Raw genomic sequence first — 20349 nt, forward strand, 5'->3', positions numbered from 1 at the left:
TAATTCAAGTAGATAAATCTGTTTTGTCGTTAATTGCTTCTGGTCCCTCATTACTACTTGTCTCTGGAGTTTCCCTTTTCGTACTAGCTTCAACGAAAGTTTCATGGTGATGGATTTGAAGAGGAAATCTTGAAGGATTCTCTGAAAGCGAGATGGAACAGATTCAAGGAAGTGTGGGACCTCTATGTATTTTGCTCATTAGGTTTTGTAGTTTAATTTTGGTATTTTATTGCCAATAATCAAAGTTATAATTTAGTTTTTCAGTGCATCTGTTGAAGAATATCTTTTTTCGTCCATAACTCCAGAACGCATTAAATTATCGGTTTGCGACCTTCAGGTTTTTTCATGCAAATTTGATGGAACTTCTGTTTCTGTTAAGAAAATCCTATCATTACATTTGAAATTTCGGAGTAAAATGAACAAAACAATGTACTTCTAACTTAGCGCCCCCTATCGAAAGCAGCAAAAACAAATTTATCATGACTATATTTTGCCCTCAATCAACAAGATATTATCTTTCAGACGAGACCTGATAAACTCAAAAATGTTGAGCCAAACTGAAGTTACAGGCGTTTCAATCAGTCAGATTTCTCCCTTTCACCTACTCTTATTTGATGTCGTAAAATCGAAAGTGACAATTCAAAAAGATAGAGAATTTTCCAATGATTACAGTGATGATATTTTTTCTTCAACTTCATATGGAACATTTTCGAGTAAAATTCATTTTTCTACTCGACGGTAGCTATTACGCCCCCTAGCGGTAGAGGTATGAACTTCAAAATAATTTCCAGTGTGTTTTCTTGTACACTTTAGTGGTAAAATTCTTTACCGCAAGTCCCTACGATCAGTGGATCCTGAGATATAGCCGCTTACCTCGCTTATTTGCCCACCCTGTACATCAATCTCTGAAAGAATATTACATGGCATTGAAGTGCAAAAACCACCTACATCATATAATCACGTAGTCACACATAAAAATCTGATATCTACTCGAAAATCCATATTTCATCGAATTAGTTGATCCAAGCAGATGCGCGAACCTCAGATTCTGATCTGTGAAAGGGACCAGAGAATCCATGAAGTGGAAAACACCAAGTAAACATCCTTTGACACGAAATCAATCTCTCTAGTTTTCCCAAAGTTCGTCGGACTATCGGTCATTTATGCTCCAGTAGGCTCTGGAATAGAATTCTGCCTAATTTGTAAAACTCGATAGACCAAAATATCGAAAGACTACTATTTTTTAGGCTTCCGATCGACTTCGAGAAACGTTCAATCACTGTTGGGTGGGAATTTAGATGATCGCATTTAGAAATCGACGCTTGTAGAAGGTTTTTCTTGCGTTTGATTGCTATTTTTTATATTGTACTGGATAGTTTTTAAGAATTTGTTCAAATTTTGCAATGAGAAATATCCATAACAGGTCAATTGAAAAGTCCCCGGTCTAGCATAGTAAAACACTTTTTTTTTGGCAAAATTCGATTTTATTATTCAACATAGTTGCCTTCGAGGGCGATACAGGGATTATAGCGATCTTCCAACTTTTCGATACCATTTTTGTAGTACGATTTGTCTTTCGCATCAAAATAGGCCTCAGTTTCGGCGATTATTTCTTCATTGGCGCTAAATTTCTTTCCAGCGAGCATTCTTTTGAGGTCTGAGAACAGGAAAAAGTCGCTGGGGGCCAGATCTGGCGAATACGGTGGATGCAGAAGCAATTGAAAGCCCAATTCATGCAATTTTGCCATTGTTTTCATTGATTTGTGACACGGCGCATTGTCTTGATGAAACAGCATCTTCTTTTTCTTCAAATGGGGCCGTTTTTTAACGATTTCATACTTCAAACGATCCAATAACGCTATATAATAATTGCTGTTGACGGTCTGGCCCTTTTGGAGGTAATCAATGATTATTATACCTTGCGTATCCTAGAATACTGATGCCATAACCTTGCCAGCCGACAGTTGTGTTTTTCCTCGCTTTGGATTCGGTTCATCGTGTGCAGTCCACTCAGCTGACTGTCGATTGGACTCCGGAGGGAAATGATGGAGCCATGTTTCATCCATTTTCACATATCGACGCAAAAATTCAGGTTTATTGCACTTAAACAGCTTTAAACACTGCTCAGAATCATTAACACGTTGTTGCTTTTGCTCGATTGTGAGCTCGCGCGGCACCCATTTTGCACACAGCTTTCTCATGTACAAATATTCGTGAATGATATGATGTATACGTTCGGATGATATCTTCACAATGTCTGCTATTTCGATCAACGTCACTTTACGGTAATTCAAAATTATTTTGTGAACTTTTTTGAGTTTTTCGTCGGTGACAGCCTCTTTTGGGCGTCCATTGCGTTCGCCGTCTTCGGTGCTCATTTCACCACGTTTAAACTTAGCATACCAGTCAATGATGGTTGATTTTCCTGGTGCAGACCCCGGAAACTCTGCATCAAGCCAGGATTTTGCTTCAACTGTATTTTTTCCTTCAAAAAGCAATATTTTATCAGCACACGAAATTCTTTTTTTTTCCATCTTTTTTCAAATAACAAAAGTAGCTACACTCACAATGCAATATCTCACTAACTAATGGTCGGACTGCTGTCAAATTTTGACACGTATCGTTTGAAGGTTGGTACTAACTAAAAATCATATGGATTTAATACTAACACCGCCATCTGTGCATCAAACCAAGGCCTAATATTATTTTATTAAAAATAAGAGTTTCGATGAGACTGAATATTTCTCCGAAAAAAACGTTCTGCTTCTGAAAAAATAATCAGATTATAGAATTAAAAGGATATTTCTTCGTTTTTTTTAGTTCTAATTTTGATATATTTTCTTTATTAACGTCTATATCATTCTTGTTACTCAAATAAATATTACTGAGTTACTTTTCTAGATCTCCAAAACCCCGAACCAACCGACTAAACCTCTCAAATAACAAAAGGTGTTTCAAATCCCCCCCCAAAAGCCAATAACATCCTGACCTACCGTCGAATCTCCCCTCAGTTGCTTTTCCGGGATTATTCACTAGTTTTCCACCACTTCAGCGTTTCCCGAACCCGGACTTTTCCGGCATCAACAAACGTAGCTCCAATAAATAAAATGATCCAGCCAGAAGTTCGTTCAGTCAGAAAATATTCGGTGCCCAGGTTTTTATTTGTTTGCAAGTTGGCAGGGGTTGGACAGTAGGTCGAAGCATCCCCCACTAAATCATAATAAGTGTTGAAAACGGCAGCAAATCCCTTTGCGCCACTTTGCGCAAATATTTATTGTCGACGTTTTGAGTGAGTACTTAGTTTTAATGTTCGTTCACCCCTCTAGAAGAGAGAGGGGGTATTGTTCCAGATAGGGATGCTGTATTTTGTTAGATTGTGACAAATGAGCCATTTGCATATATTATTGCTGTTCTGGGTGATCAGGATTTTTTTCCTATGTTAATTCAAACATTTGCATACACGCAAATAACTTGGATTTTTTTTTGTGGGGTGGATCAGGATGTTTTAAATATTCTTGAAAGTTTATTATTTGCGTTTGAAGGATACCTTCACTTAACAGTAACCAGGGGATGACTGACTTTCCTAATGTTGAAAACTTGTGAAATAAAGGGTGTTTTTTTTAGAGCTATAGAACTTTAAATTGCAATTAAACAACGATGGATTATTCGATTGACATAAATTTAATTTATCCGCAAGATGATCTTGTGGCATTACATTTTAAATATGATTTTTGGCATATAACCGCCATGGCTGGCTCGGATGTAGTTCAATCTGGACGTCCAATTTTCAATGACTTTTTCCAACATTTGTGGCCGTATATCGGCAATAACACAGCGAATGTTGTCTTCCAAATTGTCAAGGGTTTGTGGCTTATCCGCATAGACCAATGACTTTACATAGCCCCACAGAAAGAAGTCTAGCGGTGTTAAATCACAAGATCTTGGAGGCCAATTGACAGGTCCAAAACGTGAAATTAGGCGGTCACCAAACGTGTCTTTCAATAAATCGATTGTGGAACTATTTGCAAGCGTTGTTCAGGCGTTAGTCTATTCATGATGAATTGCCAAACCAAACTGAGAATAAATCACTTGACAGCTGTTAAATCGTTTGCCATCTTGAACAGAAATGCCAACTTAAAGTTATATACCTCGAAAAAAAACATCCGTTACAATATTAAATCGGGAAGGTATTTCGTATAAGAAAAACACTGATGTGAAGTTAGAATATTTCACACTCTTCTTCAAATACGTAGTCACGGATTTTCTAATGTACATTCGTGTGAATAGGAAGGAAGAACACAAGAAATAAAAAAATATTATGGCGAATAAAAAATTTAATTGTTCCAACCGTATCTTTTCCTCTTAAGTATCCATTTTTAATATTCACACGTTCTGGTTAGGAATAAAACGTAGAGTTATGAATTCTTTTCGAATTTCGTTAGAGTTTTTTCCATCGATTTTCCAATCCAAGCTCTCCAACAGAACCGCCTTCACCTTATCATCGTCTTTGGCTTCCGATCTAATTTAGCATTCTACTTAGATTGCTCTCGTTTCTTGATTCTGGAGCAACTTCAATATCCGCTCTTTATATTACGTTAATTCATACCTTTTCCTTTTCCTGATTACATTTTCCTGTTCGGTCTGAAAAAAGAGCGTTCGATTATTCTGAATTGAAAAAATGTGGGCGTAGTTTGAAATAAATAGCTCTATGTTAGTGAAGGGTGTTTTTTTTAGAGCTATAGAACTTTAAATTGCAATAAAACAACGATGAATTATTCGATTGACATGAATTTTATTTATCCGCAAGATAATCTCGCGGCATTACATTTTAAATATGATTTCTGGCATATGACCGCCACGGCTGGCTCGGATGTAGTCCAATCTAGACGTCCAATTTTCGATGACTTTTTCCAACATTTGTGGCCGTATATCGGCAATAACACGGCGAATGTTGTCTTCCAAATCGTCAAGGGTTTGTGGCTTATCCGCGTAGACCAATGACTTTACATAGCCCCACAGAAAGTAGTCTAGCGGTGTTAAATCACAAGATCTTGGAGGTTAATTCACAGGTCCAAAACGTGAAATTAGGCGGTCACCAAACCTGTCTTTCAATAAATCGATTGTGGCACGAGCTGTGTGACATGTTGCGACGTCTTGTTGGAACCCCAGCTCCTGGACCTCATGGTTGTTCAATTCAGGAATGAAAAAGTTAGTAATCATGGCTCTATACCGATCACCATTGACTGTAACGTTCTAGCCATCACCGTTTTCGAAGAAGTACGGACCAATGATTCCACCAGCCCATAAAGCGCACCAAACGGTCAGTTTTTCTGGATGTAACGGTGTTTCGACATACACTTGAGGTATATCAACAATATTCAGACGAGTATATTTTAAGTAAAACCAACGAATTATTAATGTCTTCGTCTTGAATCGATTATGAAGCGTTGGTACAGACCATATATTTCACGTGATTTCAGAGAAAAAAATCTAAAGGTGTTAAATCACAAGATCTCGATAGCCAATTGTGATCACCACTTGCGCTTGTTTCGTTGCTTTTGTGATACGTAGTGCTATCTTGTTGAAAAGAATCGTCGTCTACATCAATATCATCAAATTCCGGCCATAAAAAAATCATTTATTATAAGTCGGTAGCATCTATACACCGTGAGTATGGACCAATCACATCACCAATCCAAAAATCACACCAAACAGTGAGACGTTAACAATGAAGAGGCTCCTCAACATTTTCATTCTTGGATTTTTCGAGTCCAAATGCCAAGACAGTTCATGAAAGTCTCTACGGTGGAAATGCCTCATCACTGAAGAAGATTTTTCCATAAAAATCATTTTGATCACTTCAAGGACCCAATCAGCGAAGATATGACATTGCTGGTGATCGACTGGTTGAAACTGAACTGAATTTCAAAAGTCTTATTCTCGAGTTCAACAAGTAATCGAGGAACCTGGGTTTTCGTCATCACTACATGCTACAGCAGCAATATCCTCAGTTATTCTCGAACGACGCACACGGTTTCCATATTTCACATCATCAACTTGAGCGAACAGCTCAAATTTTTTCACCAGTTTCAGCCGGTCGAGAAGATGTTTACGACTAGCCAAAAGTGCTTCAATTTTGCGAACTGAGACTGCAAAATTTGAACCATTTTTGTAGTGAATTTGAACAATTTCAATTCGTTGTTGAAGCGTTTCTCATCCCATTTTTATTAAAGTTTCGAATGTGAAAAGATGAAAGCTTCAAAAGTGACAGCTAACGGACTGATACCTCTTATTGATAATCCCTGTGCTATTTTTATAAACGAATAGACCAGTAGGTTTAAGTGATTAATTGATTATAATTGTATAAAATATCACCATTCTATTAGGTTGGGTTAGGTTTTCAATTAATGTTGGGCGATATCAATTTCCACATAGTTCCTCCATTTATTGGATGAAATATAGAACGTCCTTTAGGTCTATTAACGGATCAGTAGTTGAATATATCCCCGAAATATTTTGACAGACATGATTAATATCTCCTCCTGCAGCAGTACAAATCGATAGAAACCCCTCCTAACTATCTCCCAGAATTGATGTTTCCCTGAAAAAAAAACTTCCTGAGAGGATAATCAGTCATGTGTAGATACAGTGGGTATAGAATGTTTTGCAGCCTATTAGGAAGGCCGTTTCCCCCCTCCACATCTCGATCTGTACCCGCCAACCAGGAAATTAGAACGGGAAACGGAACACGGAAGAAAATATTTGGCGACTTCATTTTATGAGCTTTCACAATAACAGATGAAGATGTTTCAGCATCAGCGGAAACGATTCTTCATTGAGCGAAACTTTCGTCTTCTATGGCTAAAGAAAGAAAAAAAATTAATGGGAGGCATTATGTTTTGCCATATAGTTTTTGTCGTGAAACTAAGCTATATTGGGTAGTATGAAGGATGAAGGTTAAATTAGCTCGTCCTTTGTTGCAAGTTTAGAGCACAAAGAAGAGAGTTTGGATCTGCTTCCATTGAAAGATGCACAAGATAATATTAAACTTCGGACAAAGGTTTGTTTCTGCTGGTCTATTAATTTTCCTTGGGTGAGGTTCTCTCATTTACAACGCATTTTCGTAAAATATAATATTCACTCCATCAAAATGCATATCATAATACTCACTTTATCATAAATAATGAATCTGATCCCACCTCTACATGGAAATTGTTCTTTATATATTCGGCTGAAGTTTTATGTTAATATATGTGGCATGGAAGAAAAAGAGCTTTATCAAATTGAGCTTTATAGCTCCTTTATAAGAAGAGAAAATAATACTCTAATAAAATTTCAGTTATTATCTTGAAGTAGTTAAGAGCTGAAGAAATTCTTGAAATTTACTCTTTTAAATAGTTTTTTCGATTGAATACTCAGTAAAAACTAGAATTAATTAGATTTTTGGATTACTCATTGACAAACAAAAAACAGATATTGAATTTTCAATTTCGAAATAGAATATAAATAAACTACAGATGCAATGCGAAGACTTTGTTTACAGATCTCTTTTATATAGCTTGATATCATTTATAGTTAGGGTCATTCTTCAAAAAATTTTTGAAATTCATCATCTGAGCTGGGAACATATTAGGTATTCCAATTTTCTGCAGGAAAGGTATTTATTCTACAACCCAATTAATAAATAATTCTCTATTCATAGATTTATATAATCCTTATAATCATCGGTCAAAACATCCAGGTAAAAATTCATCAATTCCTCTGAAAATAGTGTAGTACCTTCTACCTTTACTCTTGAATATACTTGGCAAACTTTTTGGGTTTTTTTCTTTCTGTCTACTGTTGAATAAGACTGCTATTTTCAAATTACCAGGTTTCTTCTAGATAAATGAATTTCACATTTTTTTGGAAATATTCTCTGTATTTACTATAAATTCGTACTCTATTTATTATATTTTTCTGATTATCAATAAGAATTTTCCATTAATCAACTGTTCTGTAACCAATTAATTTTATGTAATGTTCTCTTTGATTAAAATCCAGATGCTTTTTAGTCAACTGCTGTTCAGACTGATATAATCGTTGCTTTTGATTTTGGTAACAATCAAATCATTCTATGATTCTTTGAGATCGAACTGCACAGATTTTCTTCCACTAATAATCCAGGCTGTAATGGCTTGCCTTCTTCTTCTGGGAGAAATACTCAAATTAACTAAACAATAGGTTTTCGAAATTGATACTATGAAGTTTCACCATTTTTTTGGATCAAAACCAATAACCATAACACAAGCTGAACCAAATTCAATCTTCTGTCAATGACATTTTCAATCCCTACCAACTCGAATTCTCAAATTCAAAATGTTACTGACCACAGTACCAACTTAATTTCGATTTTCCACAGCTACCCGGAATGTCAATAATTCCTGAATGGACTTAACCACTTTCGATTAATAGATCAGTTGTCACATTGCAATTGAAACATAGAATAACACGTGTTTTGACGTTTCATTCTATTCTGAGATTCCACCGAAATCGTAAACATGACTGAGTAGATACGTAGTAGAAGTTTACTACAAAAACTTTATCGCAAACGTAATTGGACCGAAACAATCGAATATAATACCTGTTAAAGCTCTTTTACCGAACAACACAATCAACTGGCAGTTCAATACGTCCAACACAGAATCGTTTCCTGTTGAGTTAACATTGTGTTCAATGTATGTAATCTTGAAGAGTCAATATTGATTACGGTTTTGCCACTGTTCCTCTCGTTAACGATAGGTTTGCTCTAGATCAGTTTGGGACGCTTTCTAATCGAGACAAAAGAACCGAGTTAAATGGATTAGTTTGCTGGATCTGAACGAATCTGGAAATTCAAGTTTTGTGATCCCTCATCATGGAACTGATCAGGAGATTCATTAGATAGTTCCAGGAAGTTGGATGGATATTCGTTTAGTTATACGTGAGTTTTAGAAATGAATTTTGTAATATTTGCAATAGAATTCAGGTCATCGGATGAGCTGAAATAACATCAGCAGCAACAGGCTATGTTTTTGTCTGAATGATTGTATTTTTTTAATATTGAACCAAGAGTAATTCAACTCATTGATGAAGAATTTCCTCCGGCCTTACCATGTTCCAAAATACTACCAAAATACTCACTAAGAGCATCTTGAGAACTACACTGCGCAAAAAAATTAACGCACATTCTGAAAATCTCAATTTTAATGAAAGTTAACTCTACATTGACTTTATAACTTATTTTTTATGTTCTCTCGGGAAGGTTTTGAACGAAACAAGACACATTAAATGGAAGAAAAATTCAGGATTTCACCGAATCTTATGTGAAAGAAGAGAAATAAACAATTTTCAAAATACTGGAATGCTGATAAGTGATTTAATACTTGGTATTTCCACCCCTTGTATTAATTACAGCTCGGCAACTACGGTTCATACTCAAAATGAGTGATCTTAAAATGTTCTGATCTAATCCTTCCCAGATTTCTCTGAGTTGGATTCCTAAGTCATTAAGAGTAGCTGGATGATTTTCTGAACTTCTCAGCCTTCTATTGAGGTTGTCCCAAACCTGCTCAATCGGATTGAGATCTGGACTTCTTGCTGGCCATTCCATTCGAGAGACTTCAACCTCTTCAAGGTACTCCTGAACGATGCGCGCACGATGGGGTCTGACATTATCGTCCATAAAAATGACATTTTCACCAATGTATGGGGAAAATGGCACTACATGCTCTTCAAGAATGTTTCTTATATACCTATCAGCATTCATAACTACATTATCAACGACCACTAGGTCTCTGCGAGCAGTCAAAGATATTCCACCCCATACCATAATCGATTCTCCCCCGAAACCTGTAGTATTCAGGAAATTGCACTGAGCATATCTTTCATGTGGACGTCTGTATACAAGGGAACGTCGATCACAATGGTAGAGGCAGAATCTAGACTCATCTGTGAAGAGAACTCTTTCCCAATCAGCCTCTTCCCAATGGATATGCTCTCTCGCAAAATCCGAACGCGCCCTTCGATGGGCTGGGGTAAGAGCTGGGCTCTCTGATTCCAGAATGGAGCCAATACATTCAAAATCTGATAATCTCATCTTTATTTATTCCTGCTGGGAAAAAACATCTGTATTGAAGAAAAACGTTGAAATGCATAATTCTGATAAAAATAATTATCATTGAGAACACCTTCAGTTGTAGAATAAATTTGAGATTTCCATAATGTGCGTTAATTCTTTTGCGCAGTGTATGTTCCCTGGTTCAAAAGTAATGTAGTTTTTACTGCTATGTCTACTTTGGACACCCTGTAACTTGGGAATCATCGTTGACCAAAGTCTCCTGATCAGCTTTTCGTAATAAGGACATACAAGTCAACGAAAAACAATAAACATTATGGAAAATTTTAGTTTCCACGTTAGCCTATACGAAATTTTCAGTTCAGCTGTTAGATTATTAGATCGGGTACGAAACGATATGCGACACATGCAAGTTTCATAAAACAATCTGTACTAAATACCCCCAGATGAGTTTAATTAACCCCATGGTCCACCCCTAAGTCCCCTTGTCCATTTATATTTACGTGGGATGTAATCTCGTTAGGTCAGACATAGACAAGGGCATTTAACTTGTATGTTCTGATTAAATCTGATAGCAGCCTTTGTCAAAGTTCGAAAAGCATCTAGGCAAGCCAGGTCTGAAGCTGTTAAACCAATATTTCCTCTGTTGGCTGCGAAGAACGTTGGAAAAGGGTGTAATATACGTTGATGCGTGAAATTTTTATCGTGGGACGTCGACCCAGGTAAAGCGGGCTTGAGGGATGGCTTACGATCATGAAAAATGGATTTTCGAGTTTTCCGACTGTACGGAAATTGACATGATTGATGTGGGATCGATTTTTGCCATTCTGATCTTCTCTAATTGCGTTAGGAAGGGATTTTTTTTTCAGGTTGGAGGTTGATCGAATATAATCATTCAAGCTTGTTTAAGCTATTGCTTACCTGAAAAATTGTTTCTTAACTTCCAATGCTTCGAATGAACATCATTTATTACTATCGAGAAATCCAGTGGTGTAAAAAATTGGGGAGAAAAGGGACCAGGATGCCCTTCTTGTTTGCCACTGGTGGCAACTGAAAATGTGACTTTTCTTCAGAATTAAAGCAACTATTGAACATAAACATTCTTACAAATTCAATTGAAAAATTGTGGAAGTAATGAATGAAAATTATTTTTTTCTCCTATTGACAGCAAATATTGATTCTGCAAACATATATCAGCCAGCAAAGTATTACGTTTTCTGCCTAGGCAGCAAAATGATTATTCTCGATGGAAATAAAACATTCGATATTTTCAGACAATCGATATTTTTTGCCATCTTCCTTATTTCTGGAGGAGTAAGTACTTCCAAGTCGCTAGCACTGTGCATAATAAAAATATATCCGATATTCTTCCAAAAATTTGTCAAATATTTCATAATTTGTCAAACTATAAGCATCATGGACATATAACGGGTGTTTTTTTCGAGGTATATAACTTTAAGTTGGCATTACTGTTCAAGATGGTGACCGATTTAACAGCTGTCAAGTGATTTATTCTCGGTTTAGTTTGGCAATTCATCATGAATAGACTCACGCCTGAACAACGCTTGCAAATACTGCAATTTTTTATTTCGAAAATAATGGTTCTGTGCGGAATATGTATCGCGCACTACGTCCATTTTATTTTGTTTAGCGATGAAGCGCACTTCTGGTTGAATGGCTACATCAACAAACAAAACTGCCGCATTTGGAGTGAAGCTAATCCTCAAGTGTATGTCGAAACACCGTTACATCCAGAAAAACTGAGTGTTTGGTGCGCTTTATGGGCTGGTGGAATCATTGGTCCGTACTTCTTCAAAAACGATGATGGCCAGAACGTTACAGTCAATGGTGATCGGTATAGAGCCATGATTACTAACTTTTTCATTCCTGAATGATGTCCAGGAGCGGTGGTTCCAACAAGACGGCGCAACATGTCACACAGCTCGTGCCACAATCGATTTATTGAAAGATACGTTTGGTGACCGCCTAATTTCACGTTTAGGACCTGTGAATTAGCCTCCAAGATCTTGTGATTTAACACCGCTAGACTACTTTCTGTGGGGCTATGTAAAGTCATTGGTCTATGCGGATAAGCCACAAACCCTTGACCATTTGGAAGACAACATTCGCCGTGTTATTGCCGATATACGGCCACAAATGTTGGAAAAAGTCATCGATAATAATTGGACGTCCAGATTGGAATACTTCCGAGCCAGCCGTGGCGGTCATATGCCAGAAATCATATTTAAAATGTTATGCCACAAGATTATCTTGCGGATAAATAAAATTCATGTCAATCGAATAATCCATCGTTGTTTTATTGCAATTTAAAGTTCTATAGCTCTAAAAAAACACCCTTAAGATTGACTGCCTTGGTTGAAATTAAAGCCGAGCGTAGCGAGCAGCCGCGGCAGCCAATCTACTACTTTGCTGCCTAGTAAAACAAATAACTATAAATTTTTTCATATTCAACACCCTGTATCTCTGCAAGGAATGATATTTAAGAAAAGAAATGTTAGGAAAGTCTTATTTTAGGCGAATCTTCTGTTTCAATTCGGTACCATAGTTTCGGGACACCTGTAGGTATAGTTGGAAGTCACACTTTCAATCAAATTTAAAATTATAATGATTGTTAATATCGTTGAGAAAAAATTAGAACCTAATGTCACCTTCTGTAGGTTTTCTCCAAAAAAATAAACAATTTGAATCGCCCAATCAAATTGGTTCATTAAGTGAGAGATTTCTTATCAACAAAATATTGGAGCTTTCGCCATTTTGTAACCCAGATAAAATCAGACATGGTCATCACATCTTTCTTCAAGAGAACCCCTCCGTGGAAATGGTTTTTCCCTCTGAAGAAAATAGATCTTTAGGGAGGGAAGCAGGTAATAATGACCAATTTAATGAATTGTTCGATCTAATCTAAAGAGGAAAACTTTTTTCTCCACGTAATCCAAATCTAACTTTCCACCGTATGGAGGGACATTTCGATTGGCTGTAAAGAGGGATTTAGGCCGTTTCTGCCGATAAATTTTTATGGTGGCATTATCAGTTAGATAACTGATTCTTTTTATGGAGGAGGTCTGTAGGTATAAGACTTTGAAAAATGTTCCACGGATAGTTCTATTCATTAGGGATGTTTTTTTCATATTTAAATTAAAAATGTCTCGTTTTTTGCATTTTAGCAAAAAAAAGGAGGAGAAGCCTTCAAGGTTCTATGCATGTTTGTGACAAAAACCTAACCTAACCTAACCTCTTTGAACAATACAATAAACAAAGAATAAAGGTTTAATCTTTTATAGACAGATAGATTTATTAGAATTATATCGGAAATACGTCAATTGTACATAAAAAGTGCTCAAATATTGGGTACCTTTTCAAAAACAATAACTGTTTGAAATGGAACAATTTGATGGAATTTCTACACAGTGAAAGATACACAAAAATGTGTGAATTTTTTACGCAAAATTAGTGATGTTTCTATTCTAACATGAATTTGTATAAATTAGGTAGACGTAGTGCGCGATACGTATTCCGCACAGAACCATTATTTTCGAAATAAAATTGCACTATTGGCAAGCGTTGTTCAGGCGTGAGTCTATTCATGATGAATTGCCAAACCAAACTGAGAGTAAATCACTTGACAGCTGTTAAATCGGTCGCCATCTTGAACACTAATGCAACTCAAAGTTATATACCTCGAAAAAAACACCCGTTACATCACAATACAACGTAATCTAACCATATTGGGGGCATGTAAAAATTGCGTAAACTCCCTCTATCTATATTTATTACTCTGTGATTTCCATCAAGTAAAGACCGAGTCAATTCAAAAAATACACTTCGTTGACGTTTGGGATATTGTGTAATTAGTCTAATTCATAGTTTCAGGAAAAATTGTAAATATTCGCATCAGTGTGAAGCATATTGTTTGGATCATGCAAAACGCTGACCTCGACAAATATCCTCGACAACCCTTATCACGATAAAAGCGGCAATAAGGGCAGGTTGCAGTTTTTTCGACTCTGGCTGACCTACTTTCCCGTGAAGATCGGCCTAAGCACGTTCTTCTATCACATTCGCCGTGCTACTCGACGCCTCGTGTGATTGCGGCTTAATTGTTAGCGCCACGAAAGCGGCAAAGTGTTTCCCGTCACGTGAATTTCATATCAAATGAATACAAACTCGATTATCTCTTTTCACATGCGATCGTTCTGTATCTCGCACAGGGCCAGCGTTAGGGGTGAAACAGTGAAGCGATTTTTTCAGGCGCATCTTTTTGATGGGCGGCAATTTAGACCAGTTTGTGGCCGCCCTTTTATATTTCTGAAAAAATATGGTCTTGATATAATGTTGATACTTTTTCAACAGGGGCGCTAAAAAAATTCTTTGCTTCGGGCGCCAAAATTGCTCGCGCCGGCCCTGATCTCGCACAATGGGAGGCAGCCAGATCAGACATGATGAAGTTTCCACCGTATCTGGCAAGTAAGAGGGCCACTGGGATTTGATAGGTGTAATCGGAACCGCAAGAGTTGATTTGGTGGTTAGAATCGTCTGTTTTTCATGATGCTGTATTAGGTTCGAACTCAGAGTAATAAATATAACAGGCCAATTGAAAAGTCCCGGGTCTACCATAGTAAAACACATTCTTTTGGCAAAATTCGATTTTATTATTCAATATAGTTGCCTTCGACGGCGATATAGCGATTACAACGATCTTTAACTTTTCGATACCATTTTTGTAGTACGATTTGTCTTTCGCTTCAAAATAGGCCTCAGTTTCGGCGAGAACTTCTTCATTGACGCTTAATTTCTTTCCAGCGTGCATTCTTTTGAGGTCCGAGAACAGGAAAAAGTCGCTGGGGGACAAATCTGGCGAATACGGTGAATGCAGAAGCAGAAGCAATTCGAAGCCTAATTCGAGCAAGTTTGCCATTGTTTTCATTGGTTTGTGACACGGCGCATTGTCTTGATGAAACAGCACCTTGTTTTTCTTCTAATAGGGTCGTTTTTAACGTTTTCATCCTTTAAACGATCCAATAACGCTATATAATAATCTCTGTTGATGGTCTGGCACTTTTGGAGGTAATCAATGAATATTATATCTACCTTGCGGATCCCAGAATACTAATGTCATAACCTTGCCAGCTGACTGTTGTGATTTTCCTCGTTTTGAATTCGGTTCATTTTGTGCAGTCGACTCAGCTGACTGTTGATTGGACTCTGGAGTGAAATTATGGTGGCATGTTTCATCCAATGTCACATATCGACGCAAAAATTCAGGTTTATTGCACTTAAACAGCTTCAAACACTGCTTAGAATCATTAACACGTTGTTGCTTTTGATCAATTGTGAGCTCGCGCGGCACCCATTTCGCACACAGCTTTCTCATATAGGTACAAATTTTCGTGAATGATATGATGTACACATTCAGATGATAACTTCACAATGTCTGCTATCTCGATCAACTTCCCTGGTCATTCAACATTATTTTGTGAACTTTTTTGATTTTTTCGGAGGTGGCAGTTTTTTTGGGCGTCCACTGCTTTCTACGTCATTTTCAGTAAGTAAATTTTGTCCCCAACATGAACAATCAAATTTTACATGAAGCACGCAGAAATGAAAACGATATTTCATACAATTCGCGAGTTATTGCACAAAGAACACATTTCTTAGGTCCCATCGTGAATCAACGTTTCATATTAACTCAAAATATATTGAAATAAATACCTAAATATATGAAAAATTCAGAAAACAAACTTCGAGCGCGCCAAACGAGGCGAAACAACCGATGACACTAGGAGAGCAAAAGTTGCCAAACCTTGGAATTCAGCAGGTAGATACAGAAAATAATAAATATTCTGCTTATAATAAATTCGACAATTAGGAAAAATATCGGATTCCGAATATTCAAATTTGCATATTTAATCGGCAATCACTCGAATAAATATATTTCATCCAATAGAATATAGATACAAAAGAAATGTCAAAATAACATCTTTATATCAAAAGTTATTCGCTCCATGTGCTGATGAAATTTTCTGTCAACGTATAGTATATCAAAAGAAGAATTACACAAATTAAAGTGTTTTGCTACTTTCTAATGAATATAATTCAATTTTTTCGATCTTTTTCCGATTCTATAGATAAATAATAAATACTCCACCATTTTTGCTGAAGAATTACCACTTCACTTCACTCATCGTATTCCTTAACCTAATCAGTGAACTTTATTCAAGCAAGAGCTTCTGACTCAGCGTCCTTGCTACTCTGGAATTCCCCTCCCCAAAGAGCGAAATAATAAAGCGAAAGTGCTTCAAACCAGCATGTTTCGCCCATAGAACTTTCAATCGAAACGGACAAATTCATTCCATTCTTCATATACACGCCGGAGACTGAAGGCTGGACGATAAAAAAACGACATAACGAAATGGAACAGTTCCATTGAGAAAGGACTATGTGGTCAGCAAACCGGAAGAGCGTCTGTTAGATATGAGAATTGGAACTCACCCCCGATCGTTCAGGCCGTCTGTGATTGATCACTGTTTAGATAGCTGGAAGATTGCATGGCGTATAAGGAATTCTAGACGATAATTGGAATGTTCTCTTATAGAAAGGAGAAATAAAGAAATTGTGCTTTCGGTTTTCTTCCTTTCAGTAGACCCTCGAGATAAGGGTAGTTAGGATGAAGTGGCGGACATTTCGCCACCACCAAAGTGGTGGAATATATCGATGAGAATGGTCCTTTCAAGGAGTGAAAGATCCTTTACATCGATGTCGATCAATCTTTTGTTCGGTTGGTCGAAGTACACTGCGCAAAAAAATTAACGCACATTACGGAAATCTCAAATTCATTCTACAACTGAAGGTGTTCTCAATGATAATTATTTTTATCAGAATTCATGCATATGTTATCCACTTTCAACGTTTTCTTCAATACAGATGTTTTTTCCCAGCAGGAATAAAAAAAGATGAGATTATCAGATTTTGAATGTATTGGCTCCATTCTGAAATCAGTTGTTCTCGATCAATTCTAGTGATCAATAGTTTTTCTTTCGTTTGATTTTCTACACTCGATCGTTATGCAACGCGAAACACGCAATTTGACCCAAGAGGAATGTGCCCAAGCGGTAGTTTTGCGAGAAGAAGGGTGGACATACACAAGAATTGCAGAAAGGTTTGGAGTTTCCCATAGATTAGATCAGAACATTTCAAGATCACTCATTTTGCGTATGAACCGTCGTTGCCGAGCTATAATTAACGCAAGGGGTGGACATACCAAGTACTAAATCACTTATCAGCATCCCAGTATTTTGAAAATTGTTTATTTCTCTTCTTTCACATAAGATTCGGTGAAATCCTAAATTTTTCTTCCATTTAATGCGTCTTGTTTCGTTCAAAACCTTCCCGAGAGAACATAAAAATGAGTTATAAAGATAAATTAATGTAGAGTCAACTTTTATTAAAATTGAGATTTTCAGAATGTGCGTTAATTTTTTTGCGCAGTGTATTTTTGTGTGTCATTTTATCAATTTTTTTCGAATGCTTCACCAAGAGTAAAAATTGTTCCTATTCAATCATAAAATGGTGGAACAATGGTATGTATCTGAATCTATCATTAGTGACGATCTTTTGAATATAATAAAAAAAAAGAAGAATAATTAATTTATGAAATGATGGACTAATCGCCCAACTGATATAAATTTCGTGATCTACGTAATCGAATCAATCTAAAAAATGATACAATATTCCCATGAAGGATCTTTCAATTTTATTCAATTATGGAAAATTTTTCGAGAAAAAAAGTTCGAAATTAGGCACTTTTGACACCATCTTGTGATTTTTCGTATATCTCACAGTTTTGAGAAAATTTGAACTAGAAATTTGGGAAAAAAACAGTATAAATCGATGTTCCATCCAAGAATCGATATATCTCCTAAAATATTTGGCATAGACTCCCTCGAACAAAAATGTTTTTCAAATATCAAGTGCTCATCTAAAACATAGTTAAGTTTCAGGTGCTTAGCTTACGTCCAGTTGAAGTGATCGTTTTTTTTTATGATAATTTTAGATTATTACCTATAAATCTCTATGAATGGTGACAGATACAAAGAATGAAAAATTTGAAATATTAGGAACAGAAATATTATTTATAGTGAATTATTTACCCTTCGAAGGGACTGAGATCACTCTGGTCTATGATCTTATCTATCGTCTGTGGAGTTTATTCATCTCTATCTCTAATCTCTTCGATGTATTCAACGTTGGTATGCATGAAAACGCGGGGAATCCCAACGAATTTCATTGGTATTCCGTCCGATTGAAACTACTCGTATATTAGAACGTCTCCAAAGATTTATATATCTTTCGCACAAAAGGGACAACTATAATCTGACGCTTCATCTAAAACGAACTGGCGGAAGCAACATAGAAATCTTCCATCAAAGACGGGGATTTTCAGCGAAAATAATCTGGGAATTGAAAATGTGTAAAGCTGCTTACCAGTTTCCTCTTTCTATTTCTATTTTAAAAATAATGGAATAAGAGAGGAATGAACTCTCTGGAAAACTAGTGTCAAGTTCTTAGGAAGATTTATGTTTGAATTAAACCAGAACTCGAATTCCCATTCAAATCATCTTAAAATCGAGCTCACCTCGTTTTTCAATAATGAAAATCATCGAAGCACAAAAATACCAATTCAAACAGCAAAGTTCGTTGCAAAAAAAACGCCTAGGTCCATGACGAATCATTATTTATGGTAATTTAAAATGTTAAGCCGTTTTTGTGCGACGAATTTCCGTCTGAATCTAATTCAATCATTGTCTTGAAGAGTTCGTCGTAATAAAACGCCTTATTTAATATTCTATGATTCGACATTAATGTCTAAGGCGTTTTTTCGCGATGTCTTTTCCTTTTGAATATGACAATTTTCAGCTTTGTAATGTGCATCGCGAAAATAACGAATCATAGAGTATGAACTTTAAGGCGTTTTTTCCAACGAACTTTTCGTCTGGACATTTTGAAGTCTTGTAATGGAAATTAAAAAATGTCGATTGTATTCTTTAAAAGGTAAATCAGGATTGAAAATGATTTTATATTTGCATGCTCAGTCATTACTGGCTATTTCGATAGCAAAGACTTATGAGTGAAGACGTCATTTTGGCATGTAACATCAAAATTGGTGAACATGAATGTCCGTAACAATATTTCAAAATCAAATGGCAGTTTGACACTGAGCGAGTAAAAACTTCCGAGTACTTTCCTGCACTTTTTTTGCCAATTCCACGTTCAGATGAGTTTACCTCAGAAACAGAGGAAAGGCTGGATAGATAGGGAATTTTTGTGTTTATTAAAACCATTCACCTCCCCGCAAAACTGTTGCATATTTACTGGCCCAGTCTCGACCAATCTCAGGCTAGCCAACCTGATATTCAGTTCGCGTTCCTTGAAACTTTAAAGTCGAATTTCATGAATTCTCTATTATATACCGACATAAAACTGCATGAAACTTGGAGTTTTCTCCTCAATTTCCTCGGCGATCCATGAAATTCGCGTTACATCGGTTGCCGAGCTCAGGGTGGGTTTATGCAAATGAAACTCACTTTGATTCTTTCGACTCGTTGAGCGAAAAATACATCACCGTTCAAGAGATGATAGGAGCTTATGGGGAGATTTTTTATACAGGAGGGGAAATAGCCTCTTCTTTTGTCTACTTCATCTCTGAAATTAAGGCGAGATGTCAGATGTCATCTATCTTTCAAGGAGAGACAGATTTTTATATTCTATTCATTTTATCGTATTCATTAACATAATGAGATTAATTCTGAAATAAGAGAACTAAGAATAAAAGAAACTAAAAGAAACAAATGATATTTTTGAAAAATCGGTAAAAAACTGCATTAAAAAATATAGGGGTCCCATTCAACCAACACCAGCTCTCCTTACATCTCTGAAACGGTAATTAATTTCTATGGTCTGATATGGGGATCGTATAAAACCTTAAATCGCTGAAAAATACGTCACAGAATATATGTAAAGGGTGTTTCTTTTCGAGGTATATAACTTTAAGTTGGCATTACTGTTCAAGATGGCGACCGATTCAACAGCTCTCAAGTGATTCATTCTCAGTTTAGTTTGGCAATTCATTCAAACGATCATCAAATAAGGCGTAGATTCGTCGAATGGGCCCAAAATGAGATTGCCGTTGTTCCCGATTTTCATAAGCGAATTTTGTTTAGCGATGAAGCGCACTT

The 20349-nt window shown here is 36.4% G+C and overlaps 1 protein-coding gene across 3 annotated transcripts in view; it reads left to right on the plus strand.

The window, feature by feature from the left end:
* LOC123673861 (probable G-protein coupled receptor B0563.6) overlaps nucleotides 1–20349 on the plus strand; it is a 98740-nt gene that overhangs the window by 41876 nt on the left and 36515 nt on the right. The window contains exons 1-2 of one of the 3 annotated variants that reach the window (XM_045608578.1): nucleotides 8567–8717; nucleotides 8793–8962. The exons of the other annotated variants lie outside the window; for them this stretch is intronic. The gene's annotated coding sequence lies outside the window, so the exon portion shown is untranslated. Of the gene's footprint in view, nucleotides 1–8566; nucleotides 8718–8792; nucleotides 8963–20349 lie in introns of those variants that run through there. 3 annotated transcript variants of the gene reach the window in all.

Source organism: Harmonia axyridis, chromosome 2 (genome assembly GCF_914767665.1).
Source record: "Harmonia axyridis chromosome 2, icHarAxyr1.1, whole genome shotgun sequence".
Taxonomy (NCBI): domain Eukaryota; kingdom Metazoa; phylum Arthropoda; class Insecta; order Coleoptera; family Coccinellidae; genus Harmonia; species Harmonia axyridis.